This window comes from Macrosteles quadrilineatus, unplaced genomic scaffold (genome assembly GCF_028750875.1).
Source record: "Macrosteles quadrilineatus isolate MER2022 unplaced genomic scaffold, UCM_ALF_1.0 Scaffold_9__3_contigs__length_116548681, whole genome shotgun sequence".
NCBI classification, from domain to species: domain Eukaryota; kingdom Metazoa; phylum Arthropoda; class Insecta; order Hemiptera; family Cicadellidae; genus Macrosteles; species Macrosteles quadrilineatus.
This window is the reverse complement of record NW_026542602.1, coordinates 91,206,472-91,219,717: the sequence shown is the minus strand read 5'-3', so window position 1 is coordinate 91,219,717 and position 13,246 is coordinate 91,206,472.

Sequence of the window (13,246 nt, the reverse complement as noted above, 5' to 3'; positions counted from 1 at the left end):
TAAACACAAAACACTGGTTAAAACAATATCTGCATGCGTATATACTGTATATGCTGCAAGCTCAATACCTTGAACATAGATCTCGGTTTCCAGCTAGGCTAATAGCATGAAACAAATTAGTTACATATAAAATAATTTATGTCAATCAATATTGTATTATCTCTATCAACAAAAACATATTTTATCACCATACAAATTACATTCAATCGTTATAAGATTCTTTGTAAACTAGATAACATTGGCTATGTATAGATTTTTAATAATAAACAACAAATATAAATAAAACATCCAACTACCCAATACTGTCTTTGAGTTAACATGGTAAATGTTAAAAACTCTCGAGAAAACTTTTGAATTCAAGCATTTAAGAATTTTTTTACTAAGTATGTTCGTTGTTTCTCAGTCTCTAGATTTGTATTCAAAAGAGTAGTGGTCGTACGGTACATAATTATTTCAAAGAAAAGCTGTTTGGATAATCACTTCTTAACAGGAACAAAAGGCAACACAAGATATGTTGGATGAATTAAACTCTTTGTGAATGTTTGAGATTACAAAAATCCTCATTATACGGTGTTCAATATTTGGTAATGCTTGCTATGTATGATACGTTTTTCATAATTATTTCTCTTTGTAAGTACTTAAATACTTTCATTCACGAATCATTATATACATATTATATTTTTGTTTATTTTCCCTATATATATTTATTAATCAAATTCTGTTAAAGCAAAGCATGACATTATTCGTAAGATCTAAATCTTATGAATATTAAATAAGATTATATCAAGGAACGGAAACATGCATAACCCTAAATAATTATACAATTTAGTGATTTATCGTTTCGTACATATTTATTAGATGATTTTCCGCTAGACTTTATACATATAGACTATTACATAATTTCCGCTAGTAATCAAATTAATGTAATATTCATTTCTGACATCGATTTACAAGCCACATTTGATTCAGTGGGCAATAAGCAATGTCCTTTATTCAAATTACTAATGCTTAGTTACGTGTATAATGTAATTGAGAAAATTAAACGAGCAGATTGCATATTGGATACTGGATGTTATGGTTCATGATAATTGAGAACCCAATTGACAGTTGATTCATTTGCCATAAATTAAGTTATATGTTTGTCTGTTTTATAATTTGTATTACAAAAAAAAATAATATAAATAATACTATAATACTTTAGAACTAGAAACATATTTGATAAAATAATATATTTTTAGGTTGAAGTTTAAGCATAGAGGCTTAATCCTATGTTAATTGAATCTACATGACAATATATTAACAGTAAGGCATTAACGAAGCTAAGGCTTTTTATTTATTTTTTGCAGTCTGACTCCTAAAATGTATTCAACTGTGCAGAAACCTGTACTAAAACTAACAACTACGTGAAACTGTATTTCTAAAATGTTATATTATTTTATGAAACACTGTACATTATGCTCACACACACACATACATAATGTACAATGTTTTTCATGTGTGTTATGGTATGTTACTATGAGTATATCACTCTAGTACTAGTTTGTTAATATAAAATTCCAGTACTTTGGTTTTAAAAATGCACCTTGTTTCTTTTAAAGTGCGTAAAAAAGTCAATACTCAATATTGAAAAGATTTTGACAAGAACTCCTTCAAGTTATGTTGTTGATAGTTGATTGTATTATTAGATTTCAACTAACGCTTGGGAAGTCAATAAAAATCAAATCCAGAACTAAATCTACATTACAAGAACGCAGCTTTTGACCATTTGGTATTCAAACAGAATTTCTCATCATCATTCTCTACAAATGTTACAAATCTGTTTTTAAATATGTCGGTCGTATCTATAAAATATTATTGGTATTTTTAGGGCTACAAATCGTGCAAACATTTTGCCATCGACTTACAGTAGTTATCGCACTATAAAAAGATGACAACAATACAATTTGTAAGAAGTTATTAAATAATTATTTGTGTAACTAGTGGGCAAAGTGGCATTTTGCTGCACACGAGAGCAATCTTTACGGGAGCGGAATGATCTCAAGTGCAGCAAAGGCCTTTTGCACTCGTGTTACACATTATATTTTTTCCTAGAATCACTAAAAAGAATATAAATAATTAGTCTTTCAAATACTATACAACAGGTTTTTTGGGTTCAGCTGGCAACACAAATGGGTGCCCTAGAGAAAGTAGTACCCGGTCCGTATCACTCCGCTATTTTTTCCTCGGCAAGAAATGTGCTCCGCGACTTGAGAAAATGGTTCCGTATGTTTTTGCAATTTGAAGTATTTTCCACGCCTACTAAAGGTATTTTCTTGTTTATTAAGATCGTAGGAATGTTTTAAAAACGTTTAAAAGAAAAGTCCAGAAAGTTCAGAAATACCGAAACTATAAACACGAAATGACAGGTGAAATCGTAGTTATAATAGTCAATCAGCTGCTCAGAGTATTATTATCTTTAAGTGTTGCCAACCTATTTCCAAGCGTACACGGATTTCGTGCATAATAGAACCACGCTGTTTTGTGTTGTTTCGTTGGAATGTTCGGCGTAATTAGACTTTTGAGTCGGGGTGTTTTTTGGTAAATGCTCTTTATATCGGGTTTTATATTGGTTTACAAAGAGATTTACCAAAAAACACCCCGACTCAAAAGTCTAATTACGCTGAACACCTAGTCAGTAGCAACCACAACTATTCAAAGATCGAAGAAAATTTGACAGTAATTCACACATGCAACAATAAAGCCAAAACAACAGCTCTCGACAATTTTGAAATATATAAGGCCTTTAAATTAGAAACAAAACATATTTTAAATGACAAAATCAATAGTCAGGCGAACGAGTTGTTTATTATGTGCTCGCTGGAGTTGTTTGACACTATCATCAAATTAGACAGAGAAAGGAAACCAGAAACCACCGATCAGCTGATTGCAGATGACGTCACCTTGACCTTCGACGGAACTCCAGTCGCGGCCGGCTCGACATAAGCGTGCACGCATCGCGATGGTTTCTGTGGGTAAATATTTTGTAAATATAATGTGTTTTCGTCTTGTTTTTGGTAACAACTTTATGTATTTATTATAACGAATCGTTCTACGAGGATTGACCCGATGATGTGATTGTCGTCACGAAACCGGTCGTCATCTAATAGCACCAAAGGATATTGTACAAGGTAACTGGTTATTTTATTATTACAATTTTATATATCCAGTAGTAGGAAAATGAACTCTGATCTAGAGACAGATTGGGAAATTTTGTTTTTTTTGGGGGGTCAAAAAAGAGAAAAACCAATTTTTACCCCATAAAACCCACCGGAAAACCCCGTTCCCATGGTCCGATCATGCTGGTTCGCGAACTCATTCAAGTTTATCTTGCCTTACACCTTTAAACCAAAAGTCATCTAAACCAACTTTGTCGGGTGACTGTAGGAAAATTTCATTTACTTGTCAAGACCATCTCTATGTGACATTTAGAAATTTAGTTCAGAGAACAAATTTGATGACGAAAATAAGTTATATTTGGTTAAAAATCAAGTTATCTTTTGATAATAAAATCACACTGTTTTGTGTTGTTTGGTTGGAACACTGGAGTATAGGAAAATATGAGTACGGCAAAAACAATAGTTTGGCAAAAGTAAGTAAATGCAGCAATTAGCTACTTTGCGTGCTATGAATCAGTACAAGGAAGCACGCTTTGTCAGTTAACTGTAGGAAAATAATTTTCTAAATTTTCAACAGAAAGGAGAGTCTTTGAGTGTTAGTTGTGGCTTTTATGGTATCACCCCTACGTTGAAGCAGCCACTTCAAAGATGCTAGAAATGGTGCAAGGGTGATTAAGGTGAGGTGGACAGCTGGTTTACTGTTTTATTGTTAGCCTACCAAAGCTATCTCATTGTAATGTGAGGATGTTACGTATTAAGTGAATATCAGACTGAGTATAAAATATCATAAAATGTGATATATATATATTTAACTTATTTATATAAGGAAACCCTGAATTGAATCCTTGAACTGAATTGAAATTAGGATCTCGGCTAGTTCGAAAGTTAGTACAAACCACAGCTATTATATATATTTTAAAATCAACCAAAATGGTTCTTATACGTTTTAGATTTCTAGTTAAGTCAATTAGTTGCGACTTTTAAGTGGAAGTTTGCTCCTTTTTGTTTTATTACAAGATGTGTCAAACTATGTGTTTTAATCCTTAAAATTTACTTAATTAAAACCAGTGTTCTTTGTTGTGTCGGTTAATCAATCGTCGTTATTATCACATCTTTCGCGTGATTAATAGTGGTGAATAGTTATCAGGGACGTCAAGATTACATTACGAATGCAAGGAAGGATACAGATCTTTCCTGCCCAGATGCAAGAAAGGAGAAACTGCTTATTCTCTGTTTCACCTCATTTCATTAGTGAATGAGCTGTAGTGAACAGATATTTTTTGCTATTTTTCTGTCTTAAATATTATTCAATTCTCAGTTTGTCCTTCAGCTTAGAAAAATTCATTATTCACTTTATAGCAATCAAACAATATAAAAACAATTCTTAATCGACGAATCAAGTTAACTCCTTCGAGATGATAAGACACGCAGTTTTACTTATTAATTGGTTTTAATTTACACTAAGAGACCCTAGTTGCATCCTAATGACAGTTACTTTATTATAAAAAAGTTCATTTAGTTTTTTTCCGTTTAAAATTGTATCCCTACTTCATGAAAAAAATGTTAAATAATTTTAAGTTTTCTGAATAATTTACGGTGTGCTGAACGTCTTTATAAAAAGCTCAATCTATTAAAAATATGAATAAATATTGCATTTTAGCCAAAGAGTATTAGTATTATTTGAAAATGTTATTTAAAGAAATAAAACTGTGTATTTACGTTTATTTGATCACGTTTGAGGATTGATCTTTTTAATCGTTGTCATATACGAAATCATGTAAACGTGTGAAGACAGTACAAAGTCGGTACCAAATACATTTACCAAATATCAAAGTTGGTTTTCCGGGATAATATAGGCTAAGGCATGTAATCTCAGGCTGTCTCAACCACGTCTGATCTTCTAATCTTAATAATGCAAATTGAACACTGACCAGGCTATTTGATACGTAAGATATTAAAGACATAAAATTAAGTTAGTGAAAGGAGTTATATTTCTATTTGTATTTTAATCGATAATTTGATAATTTACAAACAGTATTGTTATCCTTTTACTGTTATTTTTAAGCAATGTTTATATTATTTTCATACAAATATGACCTGGGGTTCTTAAACAAGGCTATTATTTTAAAATTATTGTTCCTTAAAAATTTTTGGATGACCTATAATGATGACAGGTAAGATGACTATTTTTGGATTTTATGTAATTTCTTGTAATTTCTAGTTTTTGGTACTTTTTCTTTCTTGTTAAATCAATTGAAGCCTTTAGCAAAACCGTTTTAAATAAAACCAAATTCTTTAAGTTCTTAAATTATCTACGACTTATTTTACTTAAAAAATTTTGATTAATTAGGTTATGCAAATAGTTACTTATGAATAAATGTTACTTAATGCAACGTTTAATAATATATGAGGGGGATAAGGTTCAGTAATATATTCACTCTTTGAACTTGAAACTCCACGATAAGTTGGAACCTTAGAAACTAGAACATATTTTATCTTGTTAGTGAATAATATCTTCCCTGAGGTCAAGTTTGGAGATATTTTAATCTTAGCCCTGAAAAACTCTCTGAAACATGTGCTCTAGAGTCGTAGACACACCAAATGTTACACTTGGGGGGCTTTTGAAATATCATTGATTGAAAATAAACTATTATGATAAATAATATACTGGTCTTCAATGTTTTTATTGAATTAATTTAAAGAAAGATACATCTGTATTTATTATTTATTTTGTTTCCTAATGAAATATTGTTTATGTTGTATGAGTTTCTTAAGTCTGTAGTATTTTATCAATAAAAGTTTAGTTTTATAAGAAAAATGGTTATTAATAACAGGTTATGGGCCCAGTTACGTATAGCAATGAAGGAGTAAGTTTTGTGGGCAGTATTAACAATGTCAGAGCATTTATTTTTCCATATTGAAATGTCGAAGGGCAGAGAAAATTATGCTACTTGGAAATTTACTGTAGGGGTTGTATCGCTGGTAAGAATGACGATGAGAAAAAGAATACAAAATCTAGATTAAAGTTAAGAAAGGTCATTAACACAGTGTATTTTAATTATAATGGATGAGTTTATAATTTAAAAAAAGTTATATAACGAACCATTTTCATAAACAAAAAGACAATTACCGACAAATAGTGTATTGTAGAGTGTGACGTCATCACAAAGCTTATATTTAGCTTTTTAAATGTATATTTATATATATTGTGTTTACGAAGTCAAATTTCCGTTTTTGACTGGTTGTGAAAATATTGTAAATATACCTTTACTGTGTGTGTAAGCAAAACATATTTCCCTTACAACGAATAATCACTATCGTTTAACTTATAAGATTTTACTTCTCAAGTAAATAATCGTTTTTGATAAGAAATTCAATTTAGCAACTATTGATTCAACCATAATATAGAGCGAAATAGTTTAAGCAAATTGAATAGATATTTTCATAAACGTTTGTCGGGCAATTACCAACATCATATACAGCTTTTACCTCCACACTGCTCACAATACATTAATGGAAATATTTGGATCTGTCGTCTGCTGTATTTCAATCAACTCGAAACCATCAAATATTTGATCACATATCATTTCGAATAAACCTCTCGTTTACTGTTTATGACTATTTCCTAGACTATTAATATACATGGACAAGTCGTCGGTTAAAATTATACAGCTATGTGTATATTATATTATATAAAAATAATGGAAAAGCTTATGAATCAACTGGATTTTTCTCAAATTGGACTAGCAAAAAAGCAACTTAAATAACAAAACATCAACACTAACCACACACGTCTAAGCCGTTTACTCATTAGCTTTTAGTTTTAGAAACTGAAAAATCATAATCGTTTGCTACGAAGGTGGAAGATGCGTAATGTTGTAAATTTAATATTGAAACGTTAAGTATATACTGAGTGTTCTCGTTATCTTCTTAATTAAAACGTTTACATAACTCAATTTATTTAAATTATCTTTATGTGTACCACGTTTGAGTTTAAAAGTAATTTACCATAAAATCAATTTTTATCATAAGGAAAAACATATTCTCATTATATAAATTATAAATGCATTTATCGGAAATAAATTATCCATCACGAAATGAAAAATGTTGATCTAGGTCGACATATTTAAAGACAACCTGACGCGCGTTCATATCTAAGTTACACTCCATTTGAGACAGATGTTGAGCTAGCGATATTTCACTAAAACATATTCAGCGAAGAGAATGTTTAAAATTCCCTTTTCTGACAGAGTTATAAATGTATAATATGTTTAATATGATCACAATTACCTTTTTAAAATAAGGTGTATTTGTTATTTTAGTAACAAAATAACATATTTTGAGGTAAGTTAAATTATACATTGCGTAAATAGCCCTATGATTTTCCATATGACCTTACCCAACTTTCAATAAGATTTTGTTTACATATTATTTTGATGATATTTTTATAACTACCATATAATTTTTACAATACAGTAGGGTTGAACGGTTGTTTAACGTAACAAAAAACTACATACCATAAACAAACATACCCTTTTGAATTGATTGAAACTAAAACCAATAACAATATATCAACTAAGAACCTTTCCTATTACCACGCTACATTTCAATTTATCTTAACAGTTAATACTATAGTAACATGTCAGTATAATTATTTAAATGTACTTTGCGTGGGGGATTATATCCCAGATCATATTCATGCAAATGCAATGCATATCAATATCATTTCCCTAGGTTCTCTCTTCGAGAATAACAATTAAAATATAAATAGTTTTAAATTATTGTATTTTATAAATTGAACACTCCGTCGTACATTTAATATTTAGGCTGGCCAATTACTAACCTAAGTAGCGATTAATATTGTAATTTTTTTTTGTTATTGCAAAATTGCCGTAAGACATTTTCTCTCTTTGGTTCTTTTGATCTATGCAATCTATTTGGTTAATAATTTCCAACTTTTTATGTAGCGTATAGTAGCGTGTAGGTATTAAACACACTATATATTGAATTACAGTTTGTGAGCTGATTAAAGGAATACAATTAAACCGAAAAATGCCTTTTAATACTCCACGCGATGCGTACACATTTACAAAACGCCAAAATATTATTTTTTTTGCTGTTTTGATTTATTTCCCTTACACTGTTCAACATAAGGCCCAAGGAAACAACGTTTTGCCTCTGATTCGGTCTAGTTTTGATTCATGTGATTTATCAAATTATTTATCTTCATTCTATGCTGTAACATTTTATTAAGCGTTAGCATATACTTCAAAAGGCTACTTGAATAAATCATAACTACAAAGTATTTAAAAAATCCAACAATATTGATTATTGCTGAGTAAATTGTCATTTTGATTTAAAGTTTCCAGTTCCTTGACCCAATGCCTCTTTAATTAAACGTAATTTATCTGTGTTATTGTTACATTAGAATGGGCACATATTCTAATGTCTAAAAATAGTTTCGTGTAAAAAGTAGAAATACAAACAGTTGGCAGGTCACGAGGAATCGATAAACAAGACGAAGGTACTTAATATTTGTTTTCATATGAAAGGAAAGGCATGGCAAAAGGCAAACGTTTTGAATTAATCAAGCCTTACTGATGGCGTTCCATTTGCTTTGGAACGTATTTGACTTCCACGAAGCCGAGCACAACGATACGTTGCCGTTGGAATTTTTCAAACAGAACATATTCGGAGCTGTATCGGTTTTTTCCTGTATAGGGTCAAACTGAAATATTCGTTGCCCATTCATTTGTTGCTGCTTTTTAGTGGTTTCGCAATACGAGATTTTTTTTCAAGCAACAGTTTTTAATTTTTAACATATGAACTTTTTTTAAGATTGGCATTTTATTTAACAAGTTCAAAATTGAAAGGTTCGGCGTTGAAATAATAGTGTCTATTTGTGTTGATGAATAAGTATTTGATTTATTTACACTGATAAAGTATAAGATTGCCTCAAGTGTGTGGCATGGAAATATATCGGCTTGAACAGATAGTTTTATTGTTTAACAATAAGAATGACAGTTTCTAAGTTATGTTACGATATTTATGGATGTATAACAATAATTATTGTAAATATATATTTCTATTTTACCAAAAACACGTCAATATGTCCGATCATCATTAGCCTGAAAAAAAAACAATTTCTACAAACTACACACATTGATTAATAACAAATATTGTAGTACATCATTTGTTAGTGCTGTAATTATAGAGTGACTTCTAACAGAATTAATTGTAAATTACTTTTAAGACAAATTATCACACACTCAAAGCAATTGGCAATTGGAGGTTAGTTGACTAATAGTACGATACTCACACTCCCATTTATTGGTTTTGTTTTAAAACGTAATTTTGCAGAATTATGACACACTAAATTTTAAATTTGTAATTTTTTATACGCGGAATAAATAATTGTAATGTGTGTGGACAGTGTTTTATCTCCTTTATTTTATCTAACACAAATGTATTTAAAAATTTTGTTGCGGTAGGACAACACATTCAGTATTAATTTATTCTTAAGGTAATACCTATCCACCCCTCTCATTATACAACTATACAAATCTAGCAATAGGTGTTTTCATCCTACCCACAAAACATGATTTCATAAAACTCATATTTTTCAATACAATTTTTAAGTTATATCATTCTGCAAGTACGAGGTTTCAACTAAAGGGGTTGTAAATATATTGTCAGATTAGTAAGTAGTAAACAATATACATCATGTACCGTAGGATGGGAAGACGTCTATTCAGTCTATTGTGTAGGATCTCATGAGACCGAGGTGAAAGATTGCAGCATCTGTGGACCTTCTTCAAAGTGACTGATTCACTTATGACATTTGACTGATGGTAGTATCAAAATTGGAAACCTTAAACCTACACATATTAATTTTAGCCATCGTTTTTTATACGTAACATAGTAAATTATTGATTCATCTTCCAATATCTTTGTGAGGTATGTTCGAAATCATTGGAATAGTAGTTGTTGGTAGTATACTTTAAAATTTCCCAAATCGTAGCTGATTAAGTATTTATTAAGTATTTTACCCCTATAATTGCACCCATACAACAACCACACACAACCACGGTCACACATTCGGTTTATGGTAAGAACTATTAGAAACGGTTGTGTGAAGATTTAAGTTTCTAGCAAATGTTTTAACACTTCCTTACAACCTTGTGGCACTTCTTCTCAGGCCTTGGACTGGACCACTTAGCTAAATAATGCAGTGGTAATGTAAAAAAAAAACAATAATAATACAAGTAATAATAATTCAAATAATAACAATAACAATAAAAGTAGTAAAAATGTTTAGTAAACTGCATTGAACTGACACATATCCAGTCAGGTTCACACTTTGTAATTTTGAAATTAATGAACTAAAACATGTCTATTACAAAATAATGCTCTCATATTAGGGCTAACTAGTTATATAAAACTATACTAGGCCTATTATAGAATTAAAATGTCTCTCTTTAGATTGCTAAGGCATCAAAGGGCAATTCAGCTTAAAGTGTTCACAACAAGTATCGCTGATATTGCTCTGTAATGGACTTATGGTTATAAAGACTAATATTTGTTTACTGAAAGTATACCATTGATTAGCTATAACTAATTTGTTTGGGTACAAACCGGCGGTCTTGAGGTAGTGAAATAAAATTAAACTTCGCATATACAATCTTTCTGAATAATTTCGAAATCTCGTTTGTTTACGATTTTGAAATAGTGGAATTTCGTTTTTTGTGGTTGTATCATCTAAAAAACGTTAAAAAATAGTTGTGCTAAAAAAATGTTAATTGTAAACAATTACAACAATATAGCTATTAGTTTTATTAAATTATAAGAATAATTTACCACCACGTTTTATACCTGATTACATTTATGTAAGAAATAATTAATCTGTTACTGAAATAAAATCTTATGTTTACAAACGATTTAAATCAAAAGACTACAAGCAAAAGATTACAAAACCAAAATCGCCATAGGGAATTACTACAAACATTTTATAGTATTTATATATAACGTACATTTAATGTATTGAAAATAGTATATCTATAATAGTATATCTGTTACTTTTTATATTTGTGAAATCACACTACTGTAGTAAAGTACATTCACCACTCCATTACAACTTGTCATCTGAAGACTGCTGTAGACAAGTGATATGTCAGCCTTTGTGATGAAGTCACACTCTCTAATACGCTGTTTGTTGTTAATTGTCATTTCATTCTGTTTATGACAATACTATTATTCCTTAAAAAATATGTTTCAAAACTGTCTTCTCTTTTTGTGTTTAAGAATTAATTAAAACCAAATAACTTTGATCCTGTAATAGGTTTCCCTAATCACTGTTTTGAATTAACTATTTCCTTGTTGTATACGATTTACCATTCCTATACGCTATACAAACCAACATTAATTTAAGTACTACAATGATCAACCAAAATCAATCTGAAATAAAATAAACAAGGCAAATTTAGACACAAAATTATTTTACACTATATTAAGTTTGTTTTGTGTATACAGTACCAAAAAACAAGAGATAAGTCCTATTAAATAGTCAATTTATTTATGTGAAATTAATTAGTATTTCTTGTCAATATTTGCTTAGTATATATCTACGTAATGCTAGCTTCCTAAAATTACACTGCTTTGTTTTTAAAGGGCAAATCATATTTTACATTCCGTAGTTTTGGTTGAGTATGTTGCATCTACGGGGGATTCAATTAGCTTAGTCTCTAACCCTGTCTGTACCTTAGGTTCACTTAACTAATTGCCAAAAGGTACCCACACTCCCAGGAGTAGTTCCCCTCACCACTGAGTGTATTGGCAATGTAATACATGCTTGAGATAACATTATACTCATACTGTAAGCAACAACGGGAATGACTGCAAAATAATACACTTTGATAACCCCAACTATATAATAACTTGAACATGGCTTTAATCACTTTGTTATCCAAATTCAATAATTATATATTTGAATACATTATCAAACTAACAGTTGGGCCAGTAGCAAGGAAATATACTTTTATAACACAGGGTAACTCTTTACGTATAAATGTTAAGTCACAATTTTCAAGACATCGGTAAAATTTTATTTTAGCAAGTATTTTCTGCCAAGCAAACGATGTATATTTTTCAATTAAATTGATTGCAATAAAATGATCGTTTACAGATGAACGTGCTACGCAACTTTTTGGAATGCAGCTTTCTTTGTGTTTTATTTAATTATACATCGGTTGATAAGTATCATTTGTAAACAACCAATCTAAGTGCTAGGGTGTGCGATAGATAAGTTACTTTTCACTACTGTACTAGGATACCAAGTTGTTGTATAGGATGAATCAGGGTTGTTATTGATAATTTTAAGGAAGTTCATAAGGAGGTTCTGAGGTACCTAATAAAAACATATCATCAGGCAAGCCCTTCACCAATAATATTATCAAAATAAACAAGGGAACAAATTACGTGCATTCCAAAACAATTCTTGTGACAAAATATCTTTCACATCAGTATTGTGTCAGATCTTTACATCACATCATATTGAATGACGTCACTTGCAATAACATTGGATATTGTGTTATCATAAATATGACGATATTATTATGTTAGAATGTTGGGTATGTCATTGGGCTCCATAACATCTATCACGTATTTTGAAAAACGGTCTTAAAAAAAATTGTATCCTCGCTTCTTGAATATCCTACTCATATTGAATACAGCTTATAATTTACACAGGTTACAATTCACTTAAACCATCACCCTCTTTGAAAATGTTACTTATATTGATAACATGAGTATAATGATAAAAATTAAATGTTTTGCAATCTGATGAGGGTGGATTTATAATTGAATTGGATTTTAAGCCGAGAATAAATTCATCCAATGTGATGTATGAAGCTTGATCACATTAGTTCAAATCCCATCACGTACAGTGTTGGTAGTGATACAGTTCGATTGGTGTACAATGATTATGCAATTAGGTAGATTGATTTCGTAAAATGTTTTATTTAAACTCTGCAGTAAACTACAATCATCCGCATGTTTAACTTGTGTCTGTATTATTTAACCAACGGTATTTAATA